We start from the raw sequence: 21,589 nt of genomic DNA on the forward strand, positions 1-21,589 counted from the left end.
CAACTGAACTCAAATCTGAAAAACCTGAATCCTCTGCAAAATGGCTGCTGAGCAGGGAGTGACCATTGGGAAACACGAACTAGCTAAATCTAGCAGGGGAACTGGAATATACTATTACAAAATTATAAATAAAGGTAAATCACATCCAGAGAAGCTGTTGTGACAGCACAGGCCTCTACTTCAAACCTGACGCTGCAGGCCATACATCCATTGATTATTCTCATTTGATTCCCCCGTTATGTTGATCCCCCCCAACTCCGAAATTATCTGTCTGAGGATAGATGCACTTCAGCCGATTAGTGGTGGGGCATGAGTGGCAATAGATCAACAGCGTTGCATTGCATGGAGCTGCGGTTTGGTTGATTTTTAATAGATTTCCTGCTGAAATCTATTGGAAATTAATGTACAGTTTGTAGAAGGAATTGATCTCTTTCAGATCAGAGAGTGATCAATTGTTTTGCTACATTGGGTGGCCATCTTCGTTTGTATGGCCACCTTTAGCATAGTACCAGTCTTTCCACTTACCTTACAACGAGCACAAACCTTGGCATCTCACTCACTGCTAGTACCCCCATATCCCAAACTGTAGAGTAAGATTGGAGGCAGAACAAATCAAGTGTGGTTAATTAATGCAGTCTCATACATGAAGTGTGTACCTCAGCAGGGATTCTGGCTCTGTGTATAAAGCATTTGCAGTTTTGGCATTGACTGTCCCAGCAGCACTATATAATCCTCTTTGACCCCTGAAGTAAAAAATTCCTTCTCCGTATCAGCTGATAGTAAAGGAAGGTAACGTCGATAACTTTTTACGTGGGAAAATGAGATAGTAATCACGGGTATGTCTGTATGAAGCTCTGTACAAAAGCTAGACTGCGCTTGTCGGAAAACGAGCAATCCCTGAGGGTTGCTGTTGAGCAAACAACGTTGACGTGCATTTGAATTCAGTGATGGCACGACGGTCTCCCAAACAGATTGTTACCGAAAGCGCAAAAATTAGGACCCCGGAGTGCAAGATTTGCAACACGTGAGTACAGTATTTTAAATTAATTGATCAGTTGCCATTGTGAGGTATAAATTAACGATTGTCAAAACCAATCTGCCAGAACAGATCGGTCTACTTGGACTATAACCACTGTTTTTTTTTTATCATTGTTGGGATATTTATTTCAGACTATTCTCGGCCAACCCATTGTTTGTCTAGCGTGTGTACAGATCTTAAGGAACTGCTGCACATACTTTAAATATGTCACCTGATACAGTCTTTACAGAAATGCATAATAGCTATACAGACATGTTTGCCTGGCTCTTGTCCAAACAGTACTACTGCATGGAGAGGGAAGGTTTGGGGTTCCTAAAGAATATCAGGGGAGAGAGATCTACGGTACCCTGACAGGTCTCTGAAGAAGAGGCCAGTGATGTCATGCTACACCTGAACAACTTTAGTTTTCTAACCAAAGCAATCAGGAAGGATAGTTTCAGTTTAGGAAAGTCTAAAATGTGTACTTTGCTTAAAGAGAACCCGAGGTGTGTTTAAAGAATGTTATCTGCATACAGAGGCTGGATCTGCCTATACAGCCCAGCCTCTGTTGCTATCCCAAACCCCACTAAGGTCCCCCAGCACTCTGCAATCCCTCATAAATCACAGCCGTGCTGTGAGGCTGTGTTTACATCTGTAGTGTCAGTCTCAGCTGCTCCCCCGCCTCCTGCATAGCTCCGGTCCCTGCACCCGTCCCTTCCCTCCAATCAGCAGGGAGGGAAGGGATGCAGGCGGGGACTGGAGTTCTGCAGGAGGCGGGGAGAGCAGCAGACTGACACTATAGAGATAAACACAGCCAGCTCTGACAACCTGTTTGTCAGCAGCGTGGCTGTGATTTATGAGGGATTGCAGAGTGCAGGGGGACCTTAGGGGGGTTTGGGATAGCAACAGAGGCTGGGCTGTATAGGCAGATCCAGCCTCTGTATGCAGATAATATTCTTCAAACCCACCTCGGGTTCTCTTTAAAGCGGAAGTGTCACCATAAAAATCAAATTTCAGCAGCAACTGGTCTGTGAGTATTAAGTGAAAAGATGCTAATTCTGCATTCAAAACTTTCAAAACTTTTTCTGCTGTTATGATTTGGCGTTAACACATACTTAAAGAGCACTGGCTCTTTAGTAGTCAGTGCCAAATAGTTGTATGCTGGGGGTTCTTTTTATCTATAATATATTTCTCCTCTTCCCTTTATTTCCCTGCTAGCTGCTTATCTGAAACATGATCCCCTGCTCAGAAATGACATCAGGATTTAGCCTAAACTGTGGGCAAAAGACATGGCCCCCACCAGGAACTGAATTCTCTTAATTTACTGTATAAAATTCACTGAAATCAAAATGTGGACAGTACAACACATGTGTTATGTAAGTAGATCAAGTATTTATCTACTTGTGCATGTGTCCCCCCCCCCCCCCCCCCCGGGCATAGTATGGCTAATCCTACTGCTTTAATGCAGTTAGTTGAAATACTTGAACCGTGTATGACTGGATAGGGATTGAATACGTTTTTTTTTGGGGGGGGGGGGGGGGGGTTGTACACTTTTTAAAACAGTCCTAACACTAACATATGGCCCAAACCACTGTTAATCTTGCCTGCCTGGTACTACTGTAGCTAGAGACAGTGGATAAGTTACATAGTTTGGGTTGAAAAAAAGACATACGTCCATCGATTGGAACTCTGTCAGTTGAAAGAGAGTCTCAAAAGATAAGATAAAGAGGGTTATCAATAACCAAACTAAATTCCCTTAGGGCCCGAGGATTTATGCCAAACCCGAGCCAGGTGCCTTATTCGTTTACATTTAGTCTAGCCTTTACTTCTTTCTGCATTAATTACTGTATTTAATATTACAATTGTAAGATTAGGATCCTTCCGCATCTGTAGTTTGCAACAACGATGTTTCCCTTGTGAAGACAGAAGGTAAGCAAGTATTCAATAGCTCCGCCCTACTTCACCATTGAGTTCCCTCCCTCATCCTTTGGGAGTCCAATAAAGTCTACTTTTTTTTTTCTTTTCTTGGTGTTGATGTACTTTTAAAACATCTTTGGATTAGATTTGATATCCCTAGCATTTTGATTTTCAGCTTCAATGTTTGCCAGCCTAATTTTCTTTTTTTACAACTTTTATTGCACTCCTTATAATTGCTTAATGCAGCCTTAGTCCCTTCCTGTTTTAGGACCTTATAGGCTTTCTTTTTTCAATTCATTTTATCTCTAACCTTTCTATTCATCCACAGAGACCTTTTTTATTTCTAGACATTTTGTTTTCATATAGGATATATTTACTACAATATTTATTGAGAATACTTTTAAAAGTTTGCCATTTCCCTTCAGCGTCCTTTCCTTGTAGTATATTATCCCAGTCCACCGAACTTAGTGAATGCCTGAGTTGATTGAACTTTGCTTTTCTAAAATTAATTCAAGTAAAAGTGGGCTCTAATGATCCAATTTCTAGCAAAAAATCATTAATCTAATTCTAATCGGGAGTAAATTATCGCAATACATCATTCACTACACGATCAAGGAACCAATCTTTGCTTCTATCTGGCACAATCGATAAGGAAATCCAAATTGTGGTTCAACAAAAATCCAAACGGACAACTGTTTTTATAATTGTTCGTAATCGAGTATACCCATCAACGGAGATTTACATCCAATCACATCTGATTGCTCGAACAATTTTTGCCAGAAATTGGACCACTAGTGGCTACCTTTATACGACCCACACTCCTCTCACCCCGTATGATCGCAGGACACAGAATTATCACCACTGTTTCCTAGGCTCACCCTTATAAAAGTTTGATAAAAATACAACTGTAACTTATTCGTCTGTGTTCATTTGTTACAGTGTCACTGCATTTTGTCTCTGTGTTTACCAGACTATTTATAAAACCAAAATTTTGAGAAATGTAGTGATCATATCAATCAAAATTATTGAATGGATTCAAGCAGTGAACCTTGGTAATAGTTTTGTCAATAATATTAGGACAGCGTGGTAGTAACTGACTATGACGTATTCGGCAATGCTTTCTCACTTTAACTTGCATACATATATACACCTTCATGACGGCAATTCCAATGTAATCCGCAATAACAATTCAACCCTGATGACCTTCTTGAACCTAACCTTAATCCTTTAAATTGTGCCTAATACAATTTTTTTTTTTTTAAATGAACAATTATTAACACAACTCTGACCCAACACTTTTACCTATCTCTAACCAATAACCAGCAAACCTACACCAAATATGAATCTTTACACAGACCCCAGTGTATTACTTATTTGACTTGACCTTCCTTGAGTCTTGAAATTACTGTAACTAGAATATATTTTATACAATACAGAAGCCAGTAGGCAGTTGTTTCAATCTAGACTTTAGATGCATCTTTTCTTCAATTGTTTATCAAGGGTCTAATTTTTGACTGCTTGCTTTGTAATGATTTAGCTATGCAGCCTCTGTCCAATTTACAATAGGTTAACATGTCTGAACGGCTCAGATTTACACAGACAAGCACTGACCCTCCAGCCTACTATTGTTTTTTTTATAAATAGGAATCCCTGACTGCTTGTAGATTGCTCCAGGTCAGTCATTTCTCTGTATTTCAATGATTGATCTTACTGACTGTTAGCAAAAGATACCTTTGTGGAGAACTTCAATGGAAAACTTTATATTGCTTGCTTGACACCACCAAAACTGTCCAAGGAATTTTTGGTTAAATGTAATTGGGATGCTCTCATAGTTTTACAAGCGTCCTCTGTAACCCCACACTGGATATCTGCAAGGTCTATTGTAGACCCCCTGCAGAGAATGCTTTGGGATGAAGTATATGTATACACTGACTATTTAACAAGCACAACTGGAGCAGAGCGTGTTTATATAGCTTTCTACTTATGGATGTGCTCCCAACATTGCACAACCCTATAAGGAGATGCACAGTAGTCTAACAACCTCGGTAGAATGTAATTCAGGATCCCATTAACTTCCGTATACATATCCTACTTCCAGCTTTATATGTTGCCTCTCCCTGTAGGTTATTGTCCCATTTTTGTAAGAATAATGCATTTTAAGAATGGCCTATCACATCTAACATTCTGAAATCTGTATGTTGTGTGAGTACATCCAGAGGATGCCTTTGCTTGACACAGCTTCCAAGTAAAGTACACAGCAGATTTGCAACCTTAGCACAAGTCACTGCGTGGCACATTGCAAAACACCTGCTCTGATATGTCCTCATAAGGCTGCTATGTTTATGAAAAGCCGACATACCTAAACAGCGTATTTATTTTTAAATGATGTGGGTCTTTAATGGAACATGGATGGGCAGAGAACGGTTTCTTTTCATAAGACAGATAGTTGCCTTGATGCCTCTCAAGGGGTTTCATAGCATAATATGAGCATGCTATGCAATCAAATATGCAAAGGAACAGGGGAGGGAATAAATTATGTAAGCTTATTGTACAGTTCTTGTATATTGTTTCACATATTCAGGCTAGTGTGTGAGAAACTTGCATGTCTCCCAACATGAAAAATTCAGTTAACCCTCCCATCACTGGTTTCCTTTCAACAGTTCTGTCTAAAATAGATGTGGGTTTGTTTATATGTGGATAGGACATGGCTAGTATGCAAAGAGCAAAGCATGGTGTTGGTGTTAAAGTGACCCTGATTAGAGAGGAATATGGACACTGCCATATGTTTTTTTTCTGCCAACTATGCCAGTTGTTGGGCTATCCTGATGTTTTGACTTCAGTCATTTCTGGATCTCTTACCTGAAAGAAGCATGCAGATTGGGTGGTCAGCTTCAGTGTGAGCATCTTATCTGCATAATCTTTCTAAGTCACTATTATAAATGTTATTTATATTTTTTGTTTTTTCCTTGGAGCCCATTTCAGATTGGTTTTATATCCTATGCCTCTTACACAAACTCTCAGCATAATAGTCTGTGTTGTATATGTGGCATGTTTTAACAGCATTAGACTTAATGATTGGACTAAATATTAAAGAGCAAAGACAGAAATGGATAGCCCATTAACCTTTGAGTATTTTGTATAAGACCTTCTGTAGTTGTCCAGTTGTGTACTTCCCGGATTTTTGTATAGTTTTGACTCATTTAAATAAAAGAAAATGGTAACCGTTATCTGAATGTGTGCATGAAACGGCAGTTGCACACAGGGCTGTGGAGTTGGAGTCGGAGTCGGGGCAATTGTGAGCAGCCGGAGTCGGAGTCGTTTATTTCATAAACTGAGGAGTCGGAGTCGGATGATTTTTGTACATAATCCACAGCCCTGTTAAGTATTACAGTAAGGAGTCGGAGTCGGGGCCATTTTGGGTACCCGGAGTCGGAGTTGGAGTCGGAGTCGCGGTTTCATAACTGAGGAGACGAAGTTGGAGTCGGAAGATTTTTGTACCGACTCCACAGCCCTGGTTGCACAACCTCTACTAACCTTATAGTGACCCTTACTATGGACCAACATGACGCAGAAAGGAGTTGCAAACTCTTGCCATCTATTAAAACCAGGTCAGATTAATAAGAACACTTTTTTGTGTATTTCCCCAACAATCTCCAGCCCAATAAAACTAGTAATTCAGGCCCTCTGTATAATACATTAATCTACTTCCTCTTCTGTCCTGTACTATTTGAGAAACGCTAGAGAAATACGTATGCTGAGACTTATGTAATTATAGGTTTATATACCAGTCTGAGATTGCCAGATCTCTTGAGTCAGCGCTTTACCTCTAATCATATGTTCACTGACACTTGGAGAATATGCTGTAGATTATTATGTTTAGCTAAAAAAGATTCTTGCTGCGGTTGAAGAATAAAATTTAACATTTTGTCTCCAGTATACTTTTTCATGGATGTAGCATTCATCGGTTAAAATAAGGCTGTTGTCTGTGCGCAAGTCATTTTATAACTTGATTCTTGAGAGTTTAAAACATGTTATGGGTAAGATTGTTCCCCCATCCTACCCCCCCGAACCCATATTTTAACCTGTGAAAACTGTCTCCTTTGCACTGATCTTAAAATGGGATAGCTGCAAATTCTCTAGGGTATACATTAAATACTGATATTTGTTTTTCCATTAGTAGACACGCAAGTTGTATGAAGGCTTTTTGTTGGACAATTCCTTGAGGGCTCTTTCACATCAGAGCTTGCGTTGGAGAACGCTCAAAGCATGCGTTTTGTTGTATGCGGTTTGATATGCGTTGCACTGCAGTGAGTGTGCGTTTTTAATCCGTTTTCAATGCGTTACAGCACATAGAAAAACGCAGGTAATTTTTTTTCTTTTAGTTTTCAACTTTCTACATTGTTCCTCTGTTGCATTCTGGGACTGATTGCCTGCGTTAACGGATTAAAAACGCACATAGTGTGCGTTTTACATTGACTAACATTGTAACGCATAAAGCTAGCGTTGGCCGAAAAACTGCGCCTAGGTGCTGTGTAACGCAACGCACAAAAAGGCTGCGTTATATGTGAAAGCTAAAATGAAAGTCTATGGACTTTCATTTCACCTTGGGTAACGCAAACTTTACCCTTTGCGTTGAAACGCAGAAAATCTGCCCTAATGTGAAAGAGCCCTGAGAAAGACTGCTGTAGCTCACATCCTTGGCCCATACATGCACTGAAAATAGTTAATCTGTGGTTAGTATAACTTCATGTGAACATTTGAATTTAATCACTTCAATACTATACACACACCTGCTTAGTGACAGGGAGAACTAAAAAGGGGAGGAAGATATGACCATTAGTCATTAGGGGATGCTATATAGGGGAGGGGGGCACTAAACACCAAGGAACCCCATATAAGGAAGGGGTGACACTAGACTCCAAGGAACGTTACAAAACACAAGGGAATGCTATATATGGGAGGGAAGGGGGCTACTGGACTCCAGTGTATGTTACTTAGGGGAGGGAGGGGGTGCACTAGACACCAGGGAAAACTATATAGGGGAAACTATTTGTGGAATTTATGATTTGGTTCAGAATATATTTTTTCTTTCCCACATCTAAACCTAGGTGTCTTATAGTCAGGTGTGTCTTATAGTGTGAAAAAATACGGTACTTGTTTTACATTTCTCACATTTGAGCCAGTTGTATTCTTTCTGCCATCAACAGTAAAGCTTTGAATCATAAATCATTAAGACCCACACTGCACATGGTTCCATTCTTCTATTTGTACATCATCATGCAACCCCATTTGGCCCTGGTCCCTCTACTAGGGACACCTGTCATGATTAGAAGTGCAAAAAAGGCATGTTTCTGTTATGGCTACATGACCTTCTGTGTGCTCCAGTACTTTACCTTCTGGCTCACATCTGTCAGCATAAGCTGTACAGTACTTAGTCATTGCCACTTTACAGTGTGATGTGCTTGAAATTGCGTGAAGGCATTTATACCATTTCAGATCATGCACAGTCAGGTTTCTGCTTGCACTGCGGGGTCAAAGGTTTTTTTTTTTTAACTGTTAAAATGACATTTAGTGCAACTTCATTCAATGTGAAGGTTTTGTATGTTTTGGTCTTTCAGGTATAGGATCTACATATTTGCTGTGTTTGTGTGTAACAGAATATTTTGTAATATTGAGATTATGTAGCACTTCCTATGAAGAGCTTGTCACTTTTCCAACTAGAGCATTTTTTTTTAAATTTTAGCTTTGTCCCTATATAATCTCCAATAACTTTAATGCAAGTTGTGACACTTTTATTTTTTTTGTGGGGTGGGTGGGGGGGGGGGGGGTCAACGGATATTGAATACAGATTGTGTATATTAATGCTCATACTACATGGAGGTGGTAAAATTGGCAAGTCAAAATTGGATGTGTGTACCAAGCTGTAGACTAGACTTTCAGGAGGCTTGGTCAGTGTAGTTAGGATTTAGTTCATCTCCTAAATATCGCACTAGCCCAACGCAGGATTCAGAACCCGGTTCCTGAAGCTGCAGGCAACGGAGGACGGCAGCGTGGGAGCGATCGGAGTGAATGGGGCTGGAGGAAGCCCCAGGTATGTATTAAATATTTTTTATTTTACAGCTCTGGCACACTATAAATAACAATCTCTTCTTGTTCTGAATATGAGCCCATATCCGACCACGCTTTGCGGTGTGTGTGGTCTGAGTATGAGCTCTGATCTCAAAAAAACTGCTAACACTGTAACAGCAATCAGGCCTTGATCCCAACTAAGCTGCCCACCAATTATTATTATTATTATTTTTTATTTATATAGCGCCAACATCTTCCGTAGCGCTGTACATAGTACAAACAAATAATGGGGAACAAATATACATAAGAAATACAAGACACTGTACAGTCATGACATTGAATAGAGTAAATACAGATACATACATAGTTGATATGTGGTTGGTACATGTACATATGTTAAAATAACAGCAGTATGAGAAACACTAGGAGGAGGTCCCTGCCCTTGCGGGCTTACAATCTAGAGGGTAGTGGGGAGGAAACAAAAGGGAAGGAAACACAAGGATTAGTGGGTGAGCCAGTGTGCCTTCAGTGCTGCCTATAGCAAATTATAGGCTTGTCTAAACAGGTGTGTTTTCAGAGTACGTTTGAAGGTTTCCAGTAATGTAACTTCATAGTCCACCAATGTAACTTCACCCTTTAATTTCTGTTCCCTTTGCCTCTCAGATACTGAGGGAATTCTGAAAGCTTTCAGCACAAGTAGCCTTTTGGATTGGTTGGTGAGTCCACACACACTGTATGGATTGTACATGCAATCGAAACTGCAATTTACGATCTTGTATAGAAATTAGATAAGTTGCCACCACTTTGCATTAGCATGCTTTCTATGTTCCCACATGGTTACCGGCGCATTACGTTTTAGCACGTAGGGTACATGTGACGTTGGCAACTATGTGGGAGGCAAATCCGGAAGGAGTGCAGTTTATGGTGCCCAACAGCTCTCTCTATCATCACAATCGATCAGAGAGAGATCTGTCTCTGGGTCGGGGTGCCCGTACATTTTCTGATGTTTGGACGCTTTGAGTGGTTTATGACAGGAATCTGGTTTCTTGTTTATCAGCTTTTTTTGTGATCTCTTTATCAAAGATGATAGGCTCCAGGCAGTCTGCTTAGTAGGGTATTATGTCACCTTTCTGGTAAACACAAACACTTCCTATAGAAGGGGCCTGGAATGTTGTTCCTGACTCTTGAAAGAAATAAAAACTAAAGGTGCCCATACATGGTTAAAATTTTTAATTTTAATTAGATAATTTTGTTGATTATTCTGTCAGATCGAATATAAAGATTTTTTTCCTTTAACCTCCAGGACAGGTCCACCACGAGAACGACAGGCTCCTCCCAGGAACAGGAAACGTCCAGATAGAGCACTCTATAAAACTTTGTCCAACCCCTTGATCCCCAGTTGACGTTTCCTGTTCCAGGAACAAGGAGTGCTCTGGTCGCTCGCCGGTCCGTCAGACCAGGAGAGTTTGGGACTTGGTTGGCGGCTATGGGTGGACCTGCCTGGAGAGGTTTTGCGGTCCGGAGGGGGAAGAGAGAGTGGAGTTACCTTCCCCATGGCTGTCCTGGCTGCCCGAGTTGCGGCGGATCCGGAGGACACGTGCGGCGTCCATGATTCCCCTTTGGCGGAGGCTAGTGGCGCGCCGGAAGTGACACGAGGATCAGACGGGCCTCCGGAGGGAAGGCAGCTGATTGCCCTCAGTTGCGGAGTACGTATGACGTACTTCCGCCCTTACGTGATGTCACTTCCGGTCGCGTGGGTGAAGAGACGCCGGAAGCCCGCATGGTTTGCCAGTTTGTGTTCGGAACGGAGCGGGATGGACGCTAAGCAGGAACCGGGAAAGGTAAGCTTGGCGGAGGCTTGGTGACCTTTACGGTATGAGCTATACGCCTAGGCCGCGTCTGTATGGAGGTCTGATATAAGTTTACAGACTTACAGTTTGCATTTAATAGCCTGCTTAGCGTCTGATCTGAGGTTTGTTATAGTAACCTGTATCTATAGGCCGCGTCTGTACGGAGGTCTGGGATAAGATCAGAGTCTTATAGTGTGTATTTAATAGCCTGTTTTACGTCTGATCTGAGGTCTGTTATACTTAAATTGTTGCGGACATACATATATGGAGGTTTTTTATTCCACTTTGGACCAGAGGGCTATATATATATGAATATTATAGCTTGGGCAATTGTTTGATACTATGGGGGAGTAGAGTTATAGAGATATATATATATATATGTAGCGGATGCATTTATATGTATAAATGGCTCTTCATTCCTGCTCTCCTCGGTCAGGGTTACTGTCACTCTTTATTTTTCACCGGGTGATATTCCTTTAAATCAAAATCAGAGGAATGACATTGTGTTTTTGTGTTGTTATTTTAGGGCCCGGAGCCTACTGAGCCAACAAAGCCAAGGAGGCGGTGCCCGCTCTGTGATGCAAAAATGGCCCATAACTACAATAAGCAGTTTTGTCAACCTTGTTTAATGAAACTTATACAGGAGCAATCAGGGGGGTTGAAGGAAGAGTTAATGACAGCCGTAAAGAAGGAAATGGCAGACACCATTAAATCTCTAAAGGAGGTGTTTGCTTCCGCTATTCCCCCAGCAGCAGAGTCAGTAAACCCGGGTACAAGTACAGATATACCGGCCGCAGAAACACCTAATACAGAATCTCAGCCTGTAAAACATAAAAGTAAAAGTACAAAGAGAAATATAGTATCTTCCTCTGAAGAGGAAGACATGGAGGGGGAGGAGGAAGATAATGATGATGAGTCAGACTCCTCCGCTAAAAGTTGGGACAGCCAATCTGAGGTTAAGAAAATCTCTAGATTTAGATTTCCAGCTGATGAGACAGAGCAGCTGATAATGGCGATTAACAAAACCTTAAACATTGAATCCAAAAAATCGGAGGAAATATCTATGCATGATAAGTTATATCAAGGAATGGAACCAAAAGAATCATTAACCTTCCCTATACACAGATCCACAAAGAATACCATATTAAGCCAGTGGAAATACCCTGATAGAAAATTGTTCATGTCAAAGGGTTTTATGAAAAGATTTCCATTTACAGAGGAAGATGTCAAAACTTGGGATAGATCTCCCAGGTTAGATGCGGCATTTTCTCAGGTTAATAAAGACAACGAATTGGCCTTTGAAGATCTAGGCTATCTAAAAGATCCGCAGGATAAAAAGGTAGAATTCGCTCTTAAGAAAGCCTGGACAGCAGCAGGAGCAAATTTTAGACCTGCTGCTGCCACAACTTGTGTAGCAAGAGTTCTATCCCTATGGGTTAAGAAAGTAGAGGAGAAAGTTGAAAAGGGAGCCTCTAAGGAGGAGATTTTGGAATCATTAGAAGTGGTCTCTAAGGCCACTGATTATATAACTGATGCAGCAGCTGAGAATATCAGAGTAAATGCCAGAACCTCGGCATTAATTAACACAGCAAGGAGGAATCTGTGGATAAAGAATTGGGAAGGTAGTCAGGCCTCAAAAGCCAGAGTTTGCAATATCTCCTTCAATGGAGAATTACTATTTGGAGAGCAGTTAGACCAAATATTAGAAAGAACTTCTGATAGAAAGAAGGGATTCCCAAAAAAGAAAAAGTTTATACAGAATAAAAGATTCTTTAGGCGAAATAGACAAGACAACAAGGATAAGCCTCAGCAGAGGAGAAGACCTTGGGCCATTAACAGAGAGGGGACGAAAAGGAGTTTTCTTTTTCGGAAACAGGAGGGACAAGAAAAGAAATGACGCCAGAGAAAAAGTTGGGGGGCGTCTGTCGGGATTCTATTCCCAATGGACAAAAATTTCCAAAAGCGATTTCATCCTCAATCTCATAAGTCAGGGGTACAAGATTCAGTTTCAATCCTTCCCTCCAAAGAGATTTATTTCCACGTCCCTTCCAAAAGAAAAGGAGAAAAAGCTAGCGTTAAAAAGCATAGTAAAATCAATGTTAGACGAAAACGTGGTCATTCCGGTTCCCGAAAATCAAATCTCGAACATTCAGGGATTTTATTCGACGGTATTTTTAGTAAGAAAGCCGACGGGGAAATTCAGACTGATTCTAAACCTAAAGGCCCTGAACCCCTTCGTATCTTATCAGAGATTCAGGATGGAATCAATTTACTCTGTGCGAACCTTGTTAACCCAAAATTGTATAATGACAAATATAGATCTGAGGGACGCTTATTGGCACATTCCAATAAGGGAGTCATCTCAAAAGTTCCTCAGATTTGCAATAAAAAAAAAAAGAATGATTCAGCATTTTCAATTCAGAGTTCTACCTTTCGGGATATCATCGGCACCGAGGATATTCTCAAAGGTAATGGCGGAGGTGACAAAGTTTTTCCACATGGAAGGGATTCTTGTAATCCCGTACCTAGACGATCTCCTGGTAGTGGCAGAATCATATCAGAAATCAAAAGAAAATACAGAAAGGGTGTTAGAACAATTACAAACCCTCGGATGGATAGTAAACTGGGACAAATCAGTCCTTCAACCAACATCAAAGATCCAGTTTCTGGGAGTCATTATAGATTCAGAGACAGAGAGAATGTATTTGCCAGTCGAAAAGATAGGGAAGTTAAAAGCTATGATACAGGAATTAATAACAAAGCCAGTAATGACGATAAGACAAGTAATGAAAGTTTTGGGATTCCTGACATCAACTGCTCCAGCTATACAGTGGGCAATGATGCATACAAGACACTTACAAAATTGGATGCTAAGAGTTTGGAACAAGACACAGGACAATCTAGAGACACAGGTCATATGTCCACCAGACGTACTGAAGTCCCTGGAGTGGTGGTTATCGGAGAAGATACTCACCGAAGGCAGGATGTGGATCATACCAACAGGGAAGATTATCACGACCGATGCAAGTCTTATAGGTTGGGGTGCACATCTGCAGGGAAGAATGTTACAGGGGCAGTGGCCAAAGTGTGTGAGGATGCAGTCATCCAATTACAGGGAGCTAGCAGCTATACAGAAAGCACTAGAACAGAGTGTACAGACACTGATGGGTCATCATGTTCAGGTCAGGTCAGACAACACCACAGCGGTAGCATATCTGAATCGGCAAGGGGGTACAAAGTCAAAGAAGCTGATGGAACTGGCCATGAACATATTAACAATAGCGGAAAAGAATTTTCTATCATTATCAGCAATACATCTGAAGGGATCATTAAACACGATAGCAGATTTTCTGAGCAGACAAAAGATGTCAAATACAGAGATGGAAATATCAGACAAGATGTTCAGAAGATTGACCACACAGTGGGGTCGACCACGAGTAGATATGTTCGCAACCAAGCAAAACACAAAGTGCAGAAGATTCTACTCCCTGAATCCAAGCGAAGGAGCCGAAGCGGTAGATGCGCTAAGTCAGAACTGGATATTCGACAAGGGGTATGCATTTCCACCAATACAGCTAGTGCCACGAGTATTACACAAGTTATCAAGGACCAAGACAGTAGTAATTATGGTAGTCCCGGATTGGCCAGCAAGAAGTTGGTATCCACTACTACTAAAGATGAGGCTGGAGGGTCCAATAAGGATTCCGGACAAGGAAGTACTAGCTCAGGGATCAAGAAGAACTGGAAGCTCTATTCCAAATCTAAGCCTGTCAGCCTGGCTTCTGAGAGGTCCCCTTTAAGGAAAAAAGGAGTATCAGAAAGAGTTATTAGTACTCTATTGGATTGTAGGAAGAAAGTTACAAGGAAAATTTACCTCAAATATTGGAAAACCTTTAATATGTGGCAGGAAGAGTCAGGGTTCAAGGGTGATTTAGTGCCAACCATTTTAGAGTTTCTACAGGACGGGGTAGAAAAGAATATTTCGTTAAGTACTTTAAAGGTACAGGTAGCAGCAATATCTACCTTTATGGATGAGAGGTTAGCAAGGGACCCCCTTATCATCCAATTTTTTAAGTCAGTGGAGAGAAAGAAACCTATGTTAAAGAAAAAAGTTCCCAGTTGGGATTTATCCTTAGTTTTAAAGGTATTAAAGAAAGAACCCTTTGAGCCCATAGCAGATATTTCCTTCAGACTATTGACAATGAAGACAGTATTTCTTATAGCTATTACATCGGCTAGACGGGTGAGCGAATTAGAAGCCCTATGTTGTGATGAACCGTTTTGTATAATACTTAGAGATGAAGTGATACTGAAGACATGTGATGAATTTCTCCCGAAAGTTACTACAAAATTTCACAGATCCCAGGACATTGTGCTACCATCATTTAAAGAGGAACAAACATTGGATGTAAGAAGATGCCTTATGTGTTATTTAGAGAGGGTAGCGGAATTTAGAAACTCTAGAGCTTTGCTAATTAACACGTCAGGAGCTACAAGAGGTAGTAAAATGTCAAAGAGATCTATAGCTAGATGGATAAAATTATGTATAGAGGAAGCCTATAGGATTACAGGGAATACGGTAGTAGATACAATCAGAGCCCATTCAGCTAGGGCAGCTGCCACCTCATGGGCTTACAGAGCGGGTGCTACGCCAGAAGAGATCTGCAGGGCAGCCACGTGGTCAAGTTTAAGCACCTTCTCTAGACACTACAGAATAGATCTGATGTCTGCAAGACAGCAATCATTTGGAAAGAAAGTTCTGCAGGCAGTCAGCCCACCCTAAATTGGTAAGATTCTTGCTCATCTTCTCGTGGTGGACCTGTCCTGGAGGTTAAAGGAAAAACCAATGTTAGTTACCTGGTAACATCCTTTTTAGTAACCTCCAGGACAGGTCCGTAACCCACCCGATATCAATTATATGTATATATATGTATATATGATGATGTGATAGTATATGTATATGCAGTATGAATATTAAAACCCCTTTTTTGTTTAGGAACAGTACTTGAAATTGACTGGGGATCAAGGGGTTGGACAAAGTTTTATAGAGTGCTCTATCTGGACGTTTCCTGTTCCTGGGAGGAGCCTGTCGTTCTCGTGGTGGACCTGTCCTGGAGGTTACTAAAAAGGATGTTACCAGGTAACTAACATTGGTTTCCAACACGTCTGATCGGATTTTTAGAAAAAAATGGGATAATCGTTCGTTTTTCTTAATTGAAAATAGATTATTTTAAATTTACATTCGATTGGATCTGGAAAATCAAACATTTTTATTGTACCATGTATAAGTACCATAAAACTCAAGTAATTCCGGAGCACGTCTCATGCGCAAACTTTCCTGAAAATGGTGCATCTGCGAATGGCGAATCCCGTCACACCAAACCCTACAGACACTGTGGCACACATCTTACGTGACCACTAGAGGCCTCTGGTGTTTGTCCTCTACTGTTTATCACATGACACCGGCCCCCAGGGAGAGAAGAGACAGGAAGCAGAGCCTGGCGGTGGAGAGAAGAAGCAATGTGGACAGGTGAGTGTAAGTTCTGCTGCTGTCCGTAGATGTGCGTAGTCATGTCGGTAGATCTTTCTTCTTCTCACAGTAGTAAACCATGGCAACAGCATTTGGGTCATCACTGATATAAACAGGAAAAGTTGACAATAACAAACTATTTCATGAAGTGTCTGCCTACTGTGGAGCTAGCTGCTTTTTCACTTCCTGTTCCCTCTGTTTCTGATGGACTGTTAGATACTTGCGTGCCCCAGGGATGGAAACTTAGCTTTTGGAATGATGGTTACCCCCTTGGAGATTTGCTTCTAAAATACTTAAGACTATTGTAATTAATTTATTTCCAGGCTTTCCTTTGCTTTTTTTCTTAAATATGTGTTTAATTTACATTTTTTCAGGAGTCATCTGATTTTTTTTTTTTTTTTTAACCTATTTAAAGTCTCCTTTACGATTGAAGATAGGCTTTTAGGCATTTTTGTTCTATCGGCTATTGAATGTGTTATGCACATGTTCACATCTGTTGTTTTTAATGACCCAGTGAAAGGATTCAGACACTGCAGTGTCTGAAGAGGAACTCCAGCAGAAAGTAGCATTGTATATATTATACTGCCTGTGCAAAAGAAAGTATTTTGTTGGACCGCCTTTAGGTTGGATTGTGGCATGCATTCCTTGTGGCGTTGTTTCGAAGAGCATCTGCAATGTCGCAACATTTATTTCCATCAAGAGTTGCATTCACTTTTTTGCTAAAATCTTGTAGCGATGATGGTAAAATCAATCACTGCTGTGAAAATTCTTCTCCAGCATATCCCAAAGATTCTTAATGGGTCTGCACTTGCTGGTGGCCAATCCATGTGTGAAAAACATGTTTTAGGCTCCCTGACCTCTTTAAAGTAAATGTAAAAAGAAAAACACATCCCCTGGTGGTACTTACCTCTGGAGGGAGAAGCCTTTGGATCCTATTGAGGCTTCCCCTCTCCACTTTACCCTCTGGGATCCAGCGCTGGCAGCCCCCAGACAGCAGCAAAGTAATTATTTACCTTCCGCGCTCCAGCGCAGGCACAGCTTTCTGATGGCCTCTGGCGGAAATAGCCAATCCCGAAATAGTGTAGTGTCCGCTATTTCCGACTCGCACCTGCACAGTAGCGTGCACCCGATTAGGCTGAGCTATTTTCGCTGAAGCCCATTGGAAAGCTGCGCTTATGCTGGAGTGCGGAAGGTAAATATTTCAGCTGCTCTTGCGCCACAGCCAACAAACTTGTTATTTCGGGGGCTGCAGTGCTGGATCCTGGGGGGGGGGGGGGATGAAGAGGGCAGGAGAAGCCTCATTAGAACCTAGAGGCTTCCCCCTCCCGAGGTAAGTGCCTTTTTTTTGTTACAGTATCCCTTCAACAATTTGAGACAATGAATCCTGGCACTCTCATCTTGGAATATGCTTGTGCTCCAAGAAGAAGAAATTAAGTGATGGAATAACCTGGTCATACAGTAAATTCAGGTAGTCCTCTAACCTCATCCAGTAGGAGGCTCTCACCTATTTGCTTTGTTAAATCCATGTGGCGTTTTTATTTTTTGGGGGGCGGGGGGGGGGGGGGGGGAGGCAGTGTACCTAATCTCCATCAGGGTTGCTGAGAAGTATGTGACTTAGTGGTTGCGCGATTTCAGGTTCATGCATAATCCACAGGAAGATATTGTAGAAAATCTGTTTAGGGCAGTCTTGGCTAAATAAAATACAAATCTCACTGCCAGCTATTGCATGATGTTGCGATCATGCAAAAATTAATTAATTTTCTAACCTTTTAAAAATCCCCACTGTATTTCAAGATGATCCAGACAAGGGCTGCAATCCTTTACCACGTGACAGCAGACAATGCTTTAAAAAAATCTAGTCCAGGTTTCTGGATCATTTAAATGCCACTGAAGATTCTTAGACACCTGAAGTAAGAGGGATATGGAGGCTGCCATATTTATTTCCTTTTAAACAATGCAAATTTCCTGGCTATCTTGTTGATCCCCTGCCTTCAATCCTTTTACCCAAGCATGCAGATCATATATTTGACTGAAGCATATATTCACTGCTGAATACATGCAAATTAACCATTGTTGCCCTTAGAAACTTACACAATCCAATCCTGGTTCACCATGAGCTTGCTAGTTAGTCTGTACCTCTGGGTGTTTCAAGCCCCTACCCCATAGAGCCAAATTAATACATACCATGGACTGATGAGGATCAACCAATCCAAAACAGTCTGTATGCATGATGGATTATTATGGCTCTGTAGAAATTAACAAGCTGACACATCATTGCATTCCAGCGGTTCTGGAGGTGTGTTTAGCTTCTAAGGGCAACAATGGTTAATTTGCATATATTCAGCAGTGATGCCCTGGGAGACATCTGAGATCACTCCATCCTGAATTATCGCAAATTCTTTGTTTTAAGAAAGCAAACTTTTGTTATCCATAGCATTTTAGTAAGGGGGCTTTTAGGACCATTGTGTAGCCCCTTACACACTCCAATGAGTTCTGGTTTACCATGAGCTTGCTGGTTAGTCTGTACATAGGGACAAAAACCAAGCAAAAGAAAAGACCTTAGATTCACAAATCTAAATTCACTTCATTATGCATGAAATGGATTGATTTGGATTAATGTGCTTGCCTAAAGGAAAAGTTGAATATTTGAAGTTGATCTTGGGTCTTCCCATTCATTCAGAAGAGAAGACTGAGGATTTGGTGGGGAGTATTTGGAGGACAGGACAGTTCAGTGTCCTCACATAGACGGGCACCAATCACACACTGAGTTTCTCGGTTTCAGGCAAAGCCTCTTTAAATTGGCAAGAGAGTATGTTGTAATAACATTTACGCAGATGCTCTATATTGTGCACATTCTCAGTTGCACGCCATTAAGATATATTTTTCCAGCCAATGGCCCAAATCAAGCAATATTAACTCTAAAATCTTCTGGGTGCAGAATCCTCAATTCTTAGGCCAAAATGCATGTTTATCATTGAGCAGATTAATGAGTTCCTGGAAGCCCCTAGAGTAATGTAGAACAGATGCTAAGGTCAGAGTCCACACTTCAAGAAAAATGTAGAGCTGAGCCTGAGCCAGCAAACATAAATCTCAGTTTTCTGTCTTGATCTCCCCCGTCGCCAGCATTTTGACTTTTGTTGGTTGTTTAGCACCTTAAGAAAGGCATGCATAAGATGGAAGTAAATCTGCAGCTGATTATATGTACAGTGCATGATTATTTTCTGTCTTTGGCAAAGGATGCAGCTGCATCATTTTTTGTTTTTGTTTCCAAGTAGTACTTGTTACAGTGTCTATAGTTTATACCACTTCCTCCCAGTGCTGTATAAATAGCCCTGGCTTAGTTGCAAATGTGCACTGTCAAACAGATTCACGTTTCCTGCTGCCGCTGTTGATGGACAGAAAATTGAAATGCCTGCTTTTACAGATGATTACTCCATAGGGCAGTGATCTTTGGGACACTATTAGGAAGCACATCCTGTTATAAATTTCTCACTGTTCCTTCTCTCTTCTTCAGCAAGGATATTTTCTCATACAAAAAGGCGTAAAGGGGTAAAAAGGATAGTTGTCAGTTTTTAGTTAACCAAACTGATAATTCCATACTGTACTACAGGATCTCACCGTCAGAACATTGACCAAATGATACGGGGAATGTTTAGTGTATCCCTTCATCTTTATATATTGGACTATATTGCTGATTGAAAGAAATTAGTTTAATTTTCTAATTCTTAGCTTGGTCTGTATCTTGTAGTTACTGTTCCCTTGAGGGGGGGGGGGGAGATATTACTTCAGTTCTATTACTAATGGCTGCAAGGGCACTTTTGTGGCCTAGAGGGTGTGGTATTAATGGAGTCTGAGGACCTTCCAAAGGAGACAAAAAACGAGACCAGGACACCAGGAGCGCCTGATAGTGTAGCATGTTGAGTGTATGGGACACTCAACAACAGTATGTGCAGAATACTCACAAGAATAGGTTGCAAGACCAGCAACCACAGTGTAACGGCTGGAGAGGAAAGTCCGTCTTCACTCGGGTTCTGTGGTCTTCGTCGATGTAGGTCGCTCTCCAGGAAAAGAAAAAGGGGTGTAAGGGTCCCAAGGAACAAACATATATGGCCAGCACCCCGAGCTGAAGGAACTGGTGTGGGATATTACTGGGAGGGAGGAGGCGCCCGAAGATGTGATGTGTGGAATGGATAATGTAAGCTGGATAAAACATACATAAATAGGCTTACCTCTAAAAGAAGGGGATAGCCCAAAAAAGTAATAAAATTTTTAATAGAAACCAGAATGATGTGTTTCATGGATCGCAGTCCGCTTAGTCAGATCAAATAACAAGTGTCTCAATACTAGCGATTTGCAAGCAGGAAATAATTTAGTTATTTGATCTGAAGAAGCAGTTATTTGAGGAAGCAGACTGCGATCTACGAAACGCGTTATCATTCAAGTGTCTGGTTTCTATTAAAAATGGTATTACTTTTTTGGGCTATCCCCTTCTTTTAGAGGTAAGCCTATTTATGTATGTTTTATCCAGCTTACATTATCCATTCCACACATCACATCTTGGGGCGCCTCCTCCCTCCCAGTAACTTTTGTGACCTGTATTTCCGGTTTCCTTTTTTTGTGTATTCTCCTTATGCTTGTTTGCTATATCTGCTTACAGTGCATTGGAATTTATGGACTGGTATGTTAAAAACTTCAGAGAATAGGAGGTAGCTAGTTCAGTCCACAGTCTCCTGGTAGCATGAGGAAAAAAACAGGTTCGCTTTTAATTTGTGCCTGTTCATTAATGTACTACTGTAATAGTCAAATAAACAGAGAAGAACCGAGCTCTAAATGATGTACACTGTTCAGCTGAAAACGTGATGAAAAAAGTACCTGATCCGAGGCGAAAAGGCTTATATTTCAGTTACTCAAGTCCTGCAGACAAATAATAGGCATATATGTGGCATGTCTCAGTCCAAAACATACTGCGCAATGTCTGCGTGCGTGTTGGGACAAACTGTTTCCACACAATGCATCAGCCGGAAATCTTGTCAGACGTCTTGCGCTCCACGATGCGATCCAGGCTCTGTCGGCCAAGATATCCTGGATACGGGGGCAAGCGAAAGACAATAGCATGTAATACAGAATTTTGTATTGTTACATGCTATTAAATCAAGAAGTTTTGAAGTAAGTGCATATGTGTATGTGCAGTCATTCAACTATAGG

At 41.2% G+C, this 21,589-nt stretch overlaps 1 protein-coding gene across 5 annotated transcripts in view; it reads left to right on the plus strand.

Annotated features, from left to right (window-relative positions):
- Positions 1-21,589, plus strand: part of RAPH1 (Ras association (RalGDS/AF-6) and pleckstrin homology domains 1) — a 281,232-nt gene that overhangs the window by 87,762 nt on the left and 171,881 nt on the right. The window contains exon 1 of one of the 5 annotated variants that reach the window (XM_068245013.1): positions 9,702-9,720. The exons of the other annotated variants lie outside the window; for them this stretch is intronic. The gene's annotated coding sequence lies outside the window, so the exon portion shown is untranslated. Of the gene's footprint in view, positions 1-9,701; positions 9,721-21,589 lie in introns of those variants that run through there. 5 annotated transcript variants of the gene reach the window in all.

The sequence above is a fragment of the Hyperolius riggenbachi genome, chromosome 7, assembly GCF_040937935.1.
Source record: "Hyperolius riggenbachi isolate aHypRig1 chromosome 7, aHypRig1.pri, whole genome shotgun sequence".
Lineage (NCBI taxonomy): Eukaryota > Metazoa > Chordata > Amphibia > Anura > Hyperoliidae > Hyperolius > Hyperolius riggenbachi.